We start from the raw sequence: 15,643 nt of genomic DNA, 5'->3' as shown, positions 1-15,643 counted from the left end.
ATTTGGCTAAGCTCTGGGCCCATGTGACCCTCCAAAAGCCCTCATTTCAAAACAAACTCAACCTTTCAGGCTCAAGTTCTCTCACTCATCAGAAATGTGACTTCCTGCTTCTAAGAAGCAGGGCTTGCAAAGGGGTTCAGAAGACTTCGTAGACATCAAATAGCTCTTACAAAATAGCATTTTGATGAGTTAAGTGTAAATGAATCAGAAACATAAGGATTACATTTTCCCCAAGTGCACATGGGTTTAAAAATTGAGGGGAAATGTAGTTTGCTAACTGCATGCCGGCTTTCACAGAACTGAAGGCACTCATGGGAAGGGTGATGGGCGAGAAGAAAGAGAAGCCCAGCCCCCAAATGGCTTTAGATGTAGTGCCAAATTCGAAAATGCTGTTGGGCTTGCCCTCTGCCAGTAATAAAATTGCTGGCCACCCAGAGAGGCCACAGGGAGGAGAAAGGAGATGACTTTCCCCACTGGCCCCTGGTCTGCAACAACTGTGTTCAGTTAGTGCCGCTCAATCACCAGCTGTCACAGGGTCCCTCCGCTGGACTCGCTGGCCCCGACTTGGCCTCGATTTTCACACTATGCAGCATCCCTTGTTTACCTCCAACTGTATCTGGTGTTTTGGCTCCCAAAGCCCTTGGCGACCGGTCAGCTTGTCACAAGCCCCTGCTCTGCAATCAAGTGACCTGTCCATCACCAGCAGAATGTTTGGGGAAGCTGTCACACGTTGCCTTTGGTTGCATTCAGGAAAAACAAGAGTCCTTTGTGGATCTTTTCCTCTCTCCCTTCCTTAATGCTATCCAGGTGTGGCATTTCCCCAAACTGGTAAATGTCTTCCCTTCAAATCTCGGCCTGACACAAATAACCAGTTAAATTTCAGGTCCGCTGTTACCTTATCCTGGGATTTGAAGCTCTGGTTCGTTTATAATTTCCACATTGTTCCTTCATTCTTTCCCTTGTATTTGTTTCACTGCACCAAGAAACTAGAAAATCATTTCAATTGGTGGTAAAAGATGATTAAAACAAAATAACAAAGGCCTTGGCTGCAAACTGTTAGTTTTATTAAATTGGCTACTGTGTTTTAAATTAGTACCGGGGTAAATCTTTGGACAATTATATCAAAGGCTGCTGAATTTAATCAGTTGCGTGTACACAATTGCTCCTTTCTGAGCCTTATGCAGAGTGAGGATAGCCTTGTCAGTATAAAAATAATGAGTTTTGTGTTACCTGTGTGAGAGGGATGAACCCTATTCCCATTGGGAAGGGATCCAACTAATTTATCTAGACCATATATTGGAGCTCACAATGGTCACCAGAAGGAATAAGAAGATGGATATTGCAAGACAAAAACTATTTTCCCAAACAAAGATTCTTGGCAACAAGACTTCAACATCACAGCTTTGCTTCAGTAAGGAGCACCTGAAGTGGAAAGGCTGCAGTCTGCTGAGGCCTGGGCCCAAAAAGAGAGAATGTGGGTGGGGGTGGGGGGCTGGGCACCCAGGCTGTACAAAGACTGGATGCCAATTCAGTATCTCGACTACTGTTGGTACTTCCAAGTTGTGACTTCTACAGCTGGAGGTAGGGAAACTTCTTGAGAAATCATTACATCCAATTCCTTGGTTTTATAACTGATTCTCTGTCACTCAATGACTCAAGCCCCCAACCTCTTTCCTCAGAGCCTCCTGCCATCTACTACACATTGTACCTGACCATTTTAGTAAACCTTACCACTTCCTTTGGCTACCCTGAAGTTCAGTCTAAGTAAACTCTTCTTTACCTAAAAAGGCATCTGTCCTGTTTCATGCTGTTCCTAGTGCTCAGAGCATCATGCTCATTATTCATGTTTTTTGATATGTTCACCATATGTACTGTCACAAAGTATTAATTCATTCAACAGATATTACTGAAAACCTATTCTTTACCAGACACTGTGCTAGACACGGAGATATAGTGATGAAGGGCTAGTATTCTCTGTCTTTAAAGCACGTAACAACTGTGGTAGACAGGTGCCCAACACTGGATTGCAATAAAGTGTGCTAAGTTTTACGATAAAATATGAGATGCTAAGGACACCTGTAGAAGAAAACCAATCTAATCTAGCTGTCGAAAAGAAATCTCCATAAGCCTTTCTCAGCCTTTCAATCACTATTTGGTCTTCTTCAGTATTAGTGCTCTTCAAAATCTACCTTGTATTTACAGTTCTGTACTTGGCTCATCTTTCCTTTTGTTCTTTGAACTGTTTAACTGTTTGAGACCAATGATAGTATCTTCTTCATGTTTGGGTCCTCCAATTGGCCTGAATTCCATAACTCCATATATTTATATGAGTTGTGTGTGTGTGTGTGTGTGTGTGTGTGTGTGTGTATGCAGAGAGAGAGAGAGAGAGAGAACAAGGAAGGTGAGATCCAGAGAAGACAACTGATTGGTCACAATGGAAGAACAATAGACATTTTTCCTGACACAGACAAAGTGGTCCAGGGTCACTATGTCAGACTGTCTTTCAGATTATCCCTTCCCAAGGGTGTACAATGCTTTCTGTCTCAAATCTTTAACAACCACCCTTCACCACTGAAAAAAAATAAGACCAAAGTACCTCTAAGTCAAAAACAGAAATAAGAAGCTCCCTTAAGAATTCAAATTAATTCCCAGAAGAAACTGGAATTCAGGTGTATATGGTTATCACATATGGGGAAAAATATGAGTATGTGCATTCTTAATGTGTGAATGCTAAGAAACAAATTATTTTGAAATGACTAATCACAGGTGAGGAAGGACACTTTGGTGTAAGTTTTAGTTTAATTTTGTTCTTTTAAAAACGCAAAATAGAATATGCAAACATCTGGCATAGTGCCAAAACTTTGTAGGTGCTCAGTTAATTTCTGCATCTTCTATCCCATAGGAATATTTGGTCTTTCTGCCCTTAGGTACTGCCTTTTCACCTTTTCTTGAAAACAAATCATCTGTACTTCTACCAAAATGGTCTTGCACAAAAGAAATATGATTATGTCATTTACCAGAAAAGTTACTCCTGTCTTCCTTCTCCTGACTTGAATTCTCCTTGCCTTTCCTTGGTCAAGCAAGTATATCTTCTTTGGGAAATTTCAGACTCCCCACCAGCCAGGATAAGACACCAACTCTCTGTGGTCCTGCAGCTCCCAACATTTTTAGACTGTTAAAGTCATCTATTTTAATGTCTTCTCTTCCCTACCAGCCAATGAGCATTCTAAAGGCAGGACCATATTTTATTCATCTTTGCATCCCAGAAACCTAAAGCAGCTGGAATGACCCAGTGAATGTTATTTACATGAATGAGTGGATGAATAAATGAAATAATGTAAATATATTTATTCAAAACTTTTATTTTTTTTTTTTGAGTTGGAGTCTCACTCTGTCGCCCAGACTGGAGTGCAGTGGTCGCTCCCGGCCACCACAGCCTCGACCTGCTGGGCTCCGGCGATCCTTCCACTCAGCCTTACAAGTAGCTGGAACTACAGGCACACGCTACCATGCCCAGCTAGTTTTTGATTTATTGTAGAGGTGAGGTCTCGCCTGCCCAGGTGAGTCTCGAACCTGTGGGCTCAGGCAATTCACTCACCTCAGCCTCCCAAAGGCACGGGATTACAGGCTGAGCCACCAAACCCGGCTTCAAAACTTTTTAAATGGTCAAAGTCATAAATACAATTAGCTATTATTAAGCTTATTGGCTGGATTTACCTCTCCTATATTATTTTACAGATAAAGTGGTTTTACAAATGTGTGTTCTTTATGCAAAATTATGTGTGTATGTTTATACATAAAAAGATATATAAAAGGACACTGACCAGAATGTTCCTGTAGCTCTCTCAGGTTGATGGAATTTGAGATGATTTTACTTTAATTCTTTCATATAGCACTCTAATGTGCTATAATAAGCATGGATAATCTTTACTGTAAAAAAAAAAAAAAAGGGTCACGCATGGTGGCTCAAGCCTGTAATCCAAGCACTTTGGGAGGCTGAGGTGAGAGGATTGCCTGAGTCCACGGGTTCGAGAACATTCTGAGCAACTTGGTGAGACCTCATCTCTACAATAAACCAAAACAATTAGCAAGGAATGGTAGCACATGCCTGTAGTTCCGGCTACTTGGAAGATTGAGGCAGAAGGATAGCCTGAGCCCAGCAGGTCGACATTGGGGTGGCTTGAGCATGCGTGTCATTGCACTCCAGCCCAGGTGACGAGTAAGACTCCAACTCAAAAATAAATAAATAAAGTGATTGTGATAATATATTGTCACTTCCCAGTTTAAAAAAAGTCAGCTTCCTCTCTAAATATATGTTGAGCTGAAACTATTTTGCCTACATTTATACAGCTAAAAAAGCAAAACAAAAAAAAACTTTAGTTTTAGTTGCAGCACCCTAAAATATTTAAAACCATGAAAGGGAGTTTGCTTTAACTTCAGATAGTTTTATCAGTCTGTTTTTGATTGGACATGAATGCATAGCTCACTAGAATGTGGTCATCCAAAGAGTCAACTCAATGTCATGGAAAAGTCAAGGATCCTAGTGTCAAACCACATGGTTTCAATCTTGCTTTATAATTATTATTTTTGTGACATTGGGCAGATCACTGAACTATACTGAGTCTCAACTTAAAAACTGAAATAATTTCCGCTTTTCAGGCTTATATTAGAAATAGTATGTGAAAATTTGATAAACTAATTAAAATATTTCTAATAGAAGCATTCATCTGGACACGGTAGATAAAATATAACAGCTATTACTATAACTAGCATCCTTTAAAATGCATAATTGAGAGCAGTAAAAAACAGAAAAGGATAGTTCTAGGGGCAAGAAATGCAGGAAATAAAATAGAACTGAAAACTAAATAGGTAAGTGTTGAATCTTATTGTTTGTTGGTGTAGTTTGGATAAGGGAGAAGCATAAGCTTTGGCAATTGAGGGGCTTGAATATTCTTGCTTTTTCCAGAAACAGAGATATGGCCTTTAAACTCTGCAAAGTAGAAAATTAGAACTAAGGCCTTTAAAATAAAGTTAGAACCCTTAATGAAAGACCATCCTAGGGAAAAAAATATATGTATATGAATATGCCTAGATGCCCACCTTAATAACATGAAAATTAAGACTTTATTCACCTAGGATCTGAATGGAGATTTAGACCAATTGTTTTATACCTAACAAGGTTAGAAGTTTGAATTTATGCTACCCAGTATGGTCTGAAAATGCCTAAGCTGAAAAACTAATTGGAAAAAAAAGGTTCCTAGTTAGTGATGTTCACTCTGAGGGAGGATATAGACCTGACTTGGGGGCACATGATTCCCACAAATTAAAACCCATTGAACATGAGTTCACATCTCAAAATTAAAAACACATAAAAGTAAACATGGCAGCAAGAACAAGAGTCAACAAACAGCATCAGAGTTTTTAATTAAATTGTGACTTTGGTAAGAAGTATACATATTGATGCTTTAGGATAAACAGAAAAAAAAAGAAAGAAAATTAGATAGTAAAATTTCCAAAAATTAGACAAACCAGGAAAAAAAGTAAAAATAAAAAATCCAATAAGTCCAAATGAAAGCAAGAAAGGAGGAAAATAATAAATGAGCAATAAAAACAGAATTCTACATGAAAAACAAAACAAGATGGGAGAGAGAGATCCAACATAATAGTCATTACTCTAATAAAATGAAAGTCAACTGTATGAAGATTGAAATTTGCTAGTTTGATTTAACTAAAGAAAGATTTGCTGAAAGCTTAAAGGTAAATGTATGGAAAATATTTACCAGGTAAATGCTAACCAAACAAATTAATATCTTTTTCAGACAAAGGAAACATTATGTAAAAAATACTACTATGATTTAAAACATCACCACATAATGATAAAGGAAAGATATTTTGATTTTAAATTTGAATATATTGAAAAACATGCCCTGAAAAAATAGAAAAGCAATGACTTTTACCTAAAAATATTAATAAATGCATAATGATATTGTGACATTTTAACACACCTTTCCCCATAATTAATAGATCAAGCAAACTAAAATATAGCAATGATCTAGGTGATTCTGAACAACACCAAAAAGTATGGTCTCATGAAAGTATATAGAACCCTGATACTGAATTTCCTCCTGAGTTAGAGATGTAGAATATTTTTTTTAAAAAATCAATAATTTTTATTATGATATTGTGGGGTACAGTTAAGGGTTAGGCATACAAATATGCTTTGTTCAGGAACCCTTGTTGGTAAGAGGTGTCTCCCCATCCCTAGACAGATATTTACTACCATTAATCCCATCTCCCTTCCCCCCCCCGCCATAGTTTCTACCACTGTCAGTTATTTTCTTATAGTATTACATTGGATGTTCAAGGTCCACTATATGAATGAGAACGTGTGATACTCAGATCTTCATTCTGTGAGAGGTCACTCAGTATTCTGGACTCTAGTTCCATCCAGGTTGCTGCGAAATTCATGATTTTGTTCTTTTTTATGGCTGCATAGTATTCCATCACGTATATGTACCACATTTTTTAATCCAGTCCTCTTTTGATGGACAGCATGGTTTGTTCCAGGTTCTTGCTATTGTGAACAATGCTGCGATAAACATTCTTGTGCAGGTATCTTTTTGATAGAGTGATTTGAGTTCTTCAGGGTATATTCCCAGTAGGGGGATTGCAGGGTCATATGGGAGGTTGATATTTAGAGCTTTTAGGAATTGCCACACTGCTTTCCACAGAGGTTGCACTAGTTTACACTCCCACCAACAGTGTAGAAGTGTTCCCTTTTCACCACACCCTCTCCAGCAACTGTTGTTTTTTGAGTTATTGATAACTGTCATTCTGACTGGAGTTAGGTGGTATCTCAGTGTGGTTTTGATTTGCATCTCCCTGATGATTAGTGAGGTTGAACATTTCTTCATGTGTCTGTTGGTTGCTCAGATGTCTTCCTTTGTGAAGTGTCTGTTCATATCTTTTGCCCATTTGATAATGGGGTTGTTTGTTTTTTTCTTTTCAGCATGTTTGAGTTCCTTGTAGATCCAAGATGTTAAGCCTTTGTCAGACCTGGTGTTGGCAAATACTTTTTCCCAGTCTGTAGGCTGTCTCCCTGCTCTCTTGACGGTTTCTTTGGCTTTGCAGAAGCTTGTCAGTTTAATGAGGTCCCACTTGTCTATCTTCTCTCTTATTATCTGTGGGTTTCGGGTTTTGTTCAGGAAATGAATGCCAGTTCCAATTTCCATGAGGGTATGTCCTTCATTTTCTAAGATTCGTATGGTTTGAGGTTTTACATTTAGGTCTCTGATCCATTTGGAGTTATTTTTTGTGTATGGGGATAGATAGGGGTCCTGTTTCAATCTTCTGCATGTGGTCAGCCAGTTTTCCCAGCACCATTTACTGAATAGGTTTTCCTCTCTCCAGTGGTAGGTGGTGGAGGCTTTGTTGAAGATGAGTTGGTTGAGAAATTGAGGTTTTGCTTCTGGAATCTCAGTTCTATTCCATTGATCTATATGCCTGTTCCTATAAATTTTTACCATGTCCTAGGTCACAAAACAAGTCTTGACAAATATCAAAGGCTCGATGTCACATAGAACATGACATCTGCCCACAATGCAGCAAATTTTAAAAAGCACAAATAGATAAATAAAAAAAGATAAAACTTTTCAGGCAATAAAATTTATGACTAAGAAGTAAAAAATCTTATAGAAGATATTAGGAAACAGAAATCATCAAGGTATTAAAACCCATATACAATGTTAAAGAGGTGACTTTAACATTAAGTGGTCTATAATGTAATTCACAATATTTGTATTGTATTAATTATTGTATTAATAATTTTTATAAGGGGATTTTTTACTAGATGCAGTGTTTTATTTTCTCCTTTTTTATTATAAAGATGTGGGGTGCAGTTCAGGTTTAGGTACACAAATGTTGATTATGCAGGTACTTTTGTTGATGAAGTATGCCCCTCCCTCCCCTAGCAGCTTCCCTCAACTGCCAATCCCACCCTGCTTCCCCTGACAATTTCCACTACTGCCAATTGCTTTCTTATAGCATTAAAATTTTGTTCAAGGTCCACTTATGAGTGAGAACATATGGTACTCTGTTCTTCGTTTCTGTGATAGATCACTGAGTACGATCAACTCTAAATCCGTCCAAGTTGCTGCAAAGTCCATATGCTTGTCCTTCTTTATGGCTGCATAATATTCCATTGTGTATACTTACCACTTTTTTTTTTTAATCTAGTCCAGCTTCGATGGGCAACATGGTTGGTTCCATATTTTGCTGTTGTGAATAGAACTGCAACAAACATACTTGTGCAGATATCTTTTTTGTAGAATGATTTGAGTTCCTCTGGGTATATTGCCCATAGAGGAATTGCTGGAAGGTCAATTTCTAGTTCTTTCATATACTGCCACACTGTCTTCCAAAGAGGCTGCACTAGTTTGCATTCCCATCAGCAGTGTAGAAGTGTTCCTTTTTCTCTGCATACTTGCCAGCATCTGTTGTTGTTTGTTTTATTAATGATGGCCATTCTTACTGGGGTTAGGGTTAGGGCTAGGGATAGGGTTAGGGTTAGGTTTAGTATAGTCTCACAAAAGTATATAGATACTGAATTTTCTCCTAAGTTAGAGATGTAGAATATTTTTAAAAAATTTTTACCATGTCCTAGGCCACAAAAAAGTCTTGACAAATATCAAAGGCTCGGTGTCACATAGAACATGACATCTGCCCACAATGCAGCAAGTAAACAAAAGCACAAATAAATTAAAAAGATAAAACTTTTCAAGTAATAGAATTTATGACTAAGAAACAAAAAATCTTATATAAGGTATTAGCAAACGGAATTCATCAAGATATTAAAACCCACATACAATGTTAAAGAGGCGACTTTAGCATTAAGTGGTCTATAATGTAATTCATAATATTTGTATATTAATAATTTTATAAAGGAATTTTTGCTAGATGCAGTGTTTGTAAAAAGCTCAATGAAATTAGATTACTTCACCATGCAGTAATAAAAAAGTTAACTGGGAATAGGTAAAATATTAAAAGTATCAAACCAAGAATGGCCAGTAATACCACTGATCTGCTACTTAGCACAGCTAGACAAGAAACAGAAACAAAAAATCTGAAGAATGAAAAGGAAGAAACAAAATTATTATTATTCCTCATTTGTAAGAAACAATGTAGAAAGCTAATAAGAAACAACAAATTACTGCAACTTAAAAAAAAAACAGTCTATGAGTTCTTCTAAATATAATCTAAATGTACAAAACTCAATTTTTTATCATCCCCAAGCTGTTAGAATGCAGATATGCCTACACATAATGCATGTGTGTATGTATATGTGTGTATGAATAGATAAAATCTACTAGCTAATATAGCACTGACACCTATAAAATGCCTACAGTTAGGAATATATTCCTAATTTTAAAAATCATCACAATTTTTATGAAGAAAGCTTTAAAGCTTTACCGAAACCATAAAAGAACCCCTAAGTAAATAAAAAGTTATACTGTGTGTATAAATGGGAGGAAACAGTATTAAGGATACCCTTTCTCCTCAAATACATCTATATAAAGTCAATAAAAAATGGAATAGAAATCCCAACAGGCATTTTTAAGAATGAAATTTAAAATTCACAAAGAAGAACAAAGGGCTCATTTGAAAGAGTAAACCGAAGTAGAGAATGAACTCATAATATAAATCAAAGACTTTTATATTGCTATGAAAATTAAAATAGACTGCTACTAATAAGATGATTGATTAAAAAGATGCCAATGAAAAAAGTAACCCAGAAGCACATTTATGTAAATACTGAAATTATATATGGTGAAGTTAATAACACAATTCAGTCATGAAAGTATTAACTGTTATCTTAATGCTAACTAATAAATAATTCATTCATATCTTGAGAGAAAAATTCTTACTCCATCCTTTTCAAAACTATATTATAGATTATTGAAACCATACATGTTAAAAAAAACTTAAAATTATCTAAATGAAATAAAAAGAACTTTTTATGATCTTGGAGTAACAAAATAGTTGTTTATGAAAAGCACAGATCATGAAGGAAATGATTAAAGTGTTCTAATCAACAAAGGAACACATAGTGAAAAAATAGGAGTCATGGACTTGAAAATGCTATATTTAATTCCTGTAATTTTTATAAGGAATTACTATCTAGTATGTGTAAATATGCTTACATATTAATAAAGAAAAACAAAAATAATCCAATTTAAAATAGGCAAAAGGACGAAAGGCAATCAGTGTGACCAGTCCTACTTGGTCCACAAACATGTGAAAAGATATTTAGCCTTGTTAGTAATCAGGGAAAGGCAAAATAAAACAATAATTTAGTATCATTTAATAACAATAAGATTGGCAAAAAATGAAATATTTGGCAAAGTCGAGTGTTGGCAAGGACGTGAAGCAATGGGAAATCTGTGGGGAGACATGTTAATTGGTACAACCATTTTAGAGAATAATATCTAATAAAGTTGAAGCTGTACTTACCCTCAACCTAACAATACCACTGTAGCTATTTTTCTTTCAAAAGACTCTTGTTCTGTGCCCAAAGGAGCATGAAAACAAATGTTCATAGCAGCATTGTTAGAAATAACAAGCAAAAAGATTGAATAACAATAAAGTTCAAATAAAATGTGATATAGTTATATAGTAGAAACTTACGTCATTGAGAATAAATAAGCTAGATCTACTTGTAGCAGTATGTGTGCTCTCAAAACAATGCTGAGGGAAAAAAAGCCAGCTACATAAGGACAAGTTCAGTATTAAAACATCTAGGAAATTTAAAATATGTAAAATAATACATCTGTGCAAAAAGTATAAAAATGCACGTGAAAGGGAAATGAGCTACAGGAAGGTCATTCAGGTGAGTTCAAACCTATTTAATATTTTTTATTTCTTTCCCACGAAAGATGAAATACATGATGAAAATATGGCACAATGTTATAATATGAGAAAGCTGAATAGTAAGTCTATGAAAATTTGCTATGGTGTTCTCTGTACTTTTCTATATAATTGACATATTTTCTAACTAGCACAACAATAATAGTGTGTATGATATCTTTGGCATCTCATCTCAAGCTCAAAAAGGATTGTCCTCTTCCCTTTCCATTCTTGGTTGGAAGCTGGTATACAGAGTACCCAAGAATCACTTTCTGCTTCTTAGCTCAAGACTATACTGAAATACTCGAGCCACAGGCATCTTCCTGAGCCAGAGGCATCTTAGGTGGTCCCCCCTTTCTGTCTTTCAACTCAGACAATTTGAGTGGTTAGGTCCAAACCTACACCCATTCTCAGTGCAGAATTCTAACTGCTGAAGCAGCTTCTAGCCTGTAGAAAAGCTCAAGACAGAAATATACATTACATTCCTCCTTAAATTAGAACTAGGAACTGCAGAACTGATCCCCACATCCTTCTCAGATTCCCGTTTCATAGATGAAGAAATGAATGGTCAGAGACAAGAAATGGCTTGTCCATGGTCAGTGAGTCAGGGATAGTATTTCAGAAAGAACTTGTATCTTGTGATTTCCAGGTCTTTCAAACTCATCTTGTATATAAACTCTTTGTAATTTAGAACTAAATCTTTTGATTTCTATTCTGCTACACTTTCTATTACATAACAGCTGGGGGCTTCCATTTCTGGAAAGCACAGTTTTGAGATGGAGTTAGAATTGTTTCAAGTCCCTACCCCATGAAAAAAGCAGTGTGACTATAAGCAGGTAGCTTAATCTTCTTAAGTGTTAGTTTCCTCATCTGAAAAGGAGGATAGTGATAATAATTTTTCAAAGGACTGTTGTTTTAATTGAGATTATACATACAAATTATGAGGCATAGTTCCTGGCATATGCCAAATAGGCAACACATTGAACCTTCGATTGCTATCTTTATTCCAGAAGATGTAGTTTTAAAGAAATATAACACAGGCTAGATATATAAACTGTTTGGAAAGATAGACCAAGTTTACATGAATGCTATGATATAGAGACCATAGGAGGTCAATAATGAGTAATCAAGGACCTCAAAAAAGGTTTCCTGGAAGAAGCAAAATATGATGGTTCCATAGCACAAAAAGCTCTCTTCCTCTTTCCTCCTAACGTACTTTTATATTTCTCATTTGACCTTCACATTGTTATGGGGCAAGAATCTTATATCTTAATTAAAAGATAGAAAAACAGACCTCAAAAAAATGGAGTGACTTGCTTACAGATTTCAGATAGGTTTTAATTGACCTATCATGATATTAATTATATAGCAACACTAAAATTATGCATGCTAGGGGTATATTTAAACATTTAAGCTTAAGTCATAGGGTACTTAGCCTCCTTATGTATATATTGATATTTTTAAGATAATAACTTCATAACCTGTAACTAAATTTTAGTGTCTGTTGTGCTCCAAAATTGATATACATTTACCATTTATATCACTTTCTGAGGAGGAATACTGAGGAGATCATATCAACTAGAAATGCTAGCATTTTCATTTCTCATTGCCAGAAATGCAAACCTAAGGCAGATAAATTATGTTAGACATTTGTAAAAGAATGATGACCAAATATAGAAAAAGTTTTCTTTTTTAAAAGGGTTTGCAAAAGTTAAAACAACCCCTCAGAATAGACAAATAATCCCATCCCATTTACATTTATAACTAGAAACATAAAATTAATTTGAGATGGTTTTAAGAACTGATGATTAAATACTAATGATGGTCAAAGTTAAAAAACAATCAGAAATGGACAAAATAACCACATCTCAGATGATGTGTTAAAGTTTTAGTATCAAAAAAATGTAAATTGAAAGTTTTAGGTTGGTAACAAGCTCTCATCACTGCACTAAATGCAAAGATCTTGAGCTAGAGAGTGACTCTGGATCTAAGAATTCTCTGCTGATGTTGACAAGACTGGAAAAGGGAGATGCTAGAGGCGGGAGAGTAAGTCTGAGGCTGCTTCACCATCATCTGGCAGCAGCAGAGATGAAAAAAGGGTGACGTGGAAGCTTTGGGGTGAGGAGAATCGAGAGGGCTTAAGGTAGGCAGTGAAAGAGGGCAGGAAGTTCAAGTGATAGCATAAGCCTTTTCAGATGGTTTTAGGAGCAGCTTAAAGGAACAACTTGACAAAAATGTCCTACTTTTAGACGAACCATGAAATAAGTTCTATCGTCTGGCAAAGCCTTCAGAGGTTCTACTTTTGAAAGAAACCTATTCTACCAAGGTTCTTGAGAAAAGACCCCTTGTTTAACATTAATTTTGACTTTACTTGGAGAAAATATAGTTTTATCACAGCAATTTTTCAGTGGAAAAATATAATCATTTTAGTAGCGGTTGAACCTGTCCCTGCTTGTCCACCAAGGGAGTGACTTGGGTTTCTATTTTCCTATCTGAAAACATGGGGTAAAAACCCTTGCCTCAGAGAGCTGCTGGCAGGCTGCTATGAGATGATACAGGAGCCACTCACAGGCAGTTGGAAAAAGGAGAGTTGTTAAAGGTTCTCAAACAATCAGAGATGGTGCTAATGGATAAGAAGGAGATTGGTGGGTGAAAGTTACAGAGAAACAGATTTTGCCCCAGGGTAAAGAAGAGCCTTCTGGTATCCAGAATTTTCAGAAATTGGAGTGGGTCATCTGGAAAAAGAGCAAGCTTTCAGGCACTGAGGGTGTTTCAGCCAAATTATGTGATAGAGAAGAGACTTTTCATCAAGCCATGGCACACATAATAGATGATGGCCTCATCTTCATGTGCTTACCTAACCAAAGTTACATGCAGTGATTTGCCGCCATTCCATTTCTTCTACTAAAGAGATCATAGCATTACTTCAGTAGATGAGAATGTTAGTGATTAACCACTATTAGTAATGGGTTAATATTTAGTAACTGTTTAGACTGGGCACATATGTACTCTATATATGGTTTCGCATTCAATCAGCAGGAAGATGCTATTAGGCCAAATTTGTAACTGGTTTGAAATAGGCTCAGAGAACTAAAACAATTGCTCATGACTTCCTGGCTAGTTAGTGATGTAGACAGGGCAGAAACACATGCTTGCTTGCCTCTATGCTGGTGTTTATTGAAGGTAAGAAGAAAGAGGGGAGGAGAGAGGGCAAGGTGGAGAGGGAGTAAGAAAAACATTCACACATATTAGTCAACCACCTTAAATATTACCAGCCACAAATCATTTGTGACACACATCACACGTGAAAACCACAACATATAGAAGTACTTTTCACACTCTCATGCTTTTCCACAGAAGCACCCGATCTACTTAGACAGTGACCATATGCCTCCAGCAGCCTGGAATATAGCCTGAAGCAAATATTTTATTTTATTCATAATATAATCATTTTTTAAAAATATAAAGCATGCCTCCATATTTCAGAGCAAAATGAATGTATAATAGATGCATACCATACTTATCTTGTGTCTTCATATATCCCCTGGGAATACCACTCTCTTCCCTATTGCACTCCAGTTTTAGAAGCATCACAGTCATTAGTTTAGAGGTGGACAAAATAATCAATAATCTAAAAGAAAGTATAAAGCCCATCATTCTGTCAACAAATTAACATCATGGAGGTCTACAAGACTAGCATCATTTATACATACAATAGCTCTAGATCTTTGTGCATTTATCGATTTAGCTTTTGTTAACAAAACACTAACTTTCCAAGGACTTCTGGTATACCCCCAATATTAGTAGCTCCAGTGCTGCTATAACAAGCTCCAGCCTTCTCAGGAAAGTTATCTTTTTTTACCAAAGTCCTTCAGTGCTCATAAACTCCAACTCATTGTTGCATTGAGAGTCAGAAGACATTCTGTCTATTGCCCCTGCACCTGTTATCTTTTTGGCCTTATCCAAACAACCTCAGCCCTAACAGCAGCTGAAATAACAGATGGGCAGGAGAACTTGAGACTTTTTTGACATCATCCTTTTGTTTATGAAATCCCCCCAGCTCTGGAATCTAATAGGAATTTTCTTCATTATAATTTTATGTTTTTTCCCATGGTACTTTTTTATTATCAAAAAATAAATAATTGGTGCAGAGAGAGATGAAAGAAAGAAATAACATCCCTATCTGAAAATGGTCAAAAAGGAAATGGGGTGGAGATTTGGTCAATGGGGAATTGACATAAACATATATTCTCTTAGGAGGATAATTGGCAGTATCTGTGTTCATTTGGTGGTGTGTGAAGAAGTTAGAACAAGTTCTAGGAGATATTGAGGTCAGAGGAGAGACGCAATCTAGGCAAGTTGGAACTCTGACAAGAATTAGCCCCCTGGAATTGTGATTCCAGGACATGACCCCACTTTGCAAGGGATGAGGTTATTGAAACAAAACGAAAGTAGGGATTATATAGGCAGAATAGAATATTACTTAATAGCATGGGATTGTAAGCAAGTTACTTAACCTTTCTATGCCTCAGATTCATCATCTGTAAAATCCACCTTAAAATACTAGCAGCCATGTAAGGCCGTTTTGATTCTCAAATAAGCAGTACATAACAAGTGTTTGGCCTAGGGTCCTGTGTTCTATTAGTGGATGCAACTATTATTATTTTTGTCAAGAATGAAAGACATAGGGAGAAACAAGCGACATGGAGGTGGAGAATCACTGTACATAGAGCACAAGGAA

General features: G+C 36.4%; 1 protein-coding gene across 1 annotated transcript in view; it reads left to right on the top strand.

Moving 5' to 3' along the window:
- Nucleotides 1-15,643, top strand: part of PAPPA (pappalysin 1) — a 164,252-nt gene that overhangs the window by 14,970 nt on the left and 133,639 nt on the right. The gene's annotated exons all lie outside the window — the stretch shown is intronic.

The sequence above is a fragment of the Carlito syrichta genome, unplaced genomic scaffold, assembly GCF_000164805.1.
Source record: "Carlito syrichta isolate Samal-C Ts95f unplaced genomic scaffold, Tarsius_syrichta-2.0.1 Scaffold94731, whole genome shotgun sequence".
NCBI lineage: Eukaryota > Metazoa > Chordata > Mammalia > Primates > Tarsiidae > Carlito > Carlito syrichta.
Note: the sequence above shows the minus strand (reverse complement) of the source record. Positions and strands in the feature narration are given on the sequence as shown.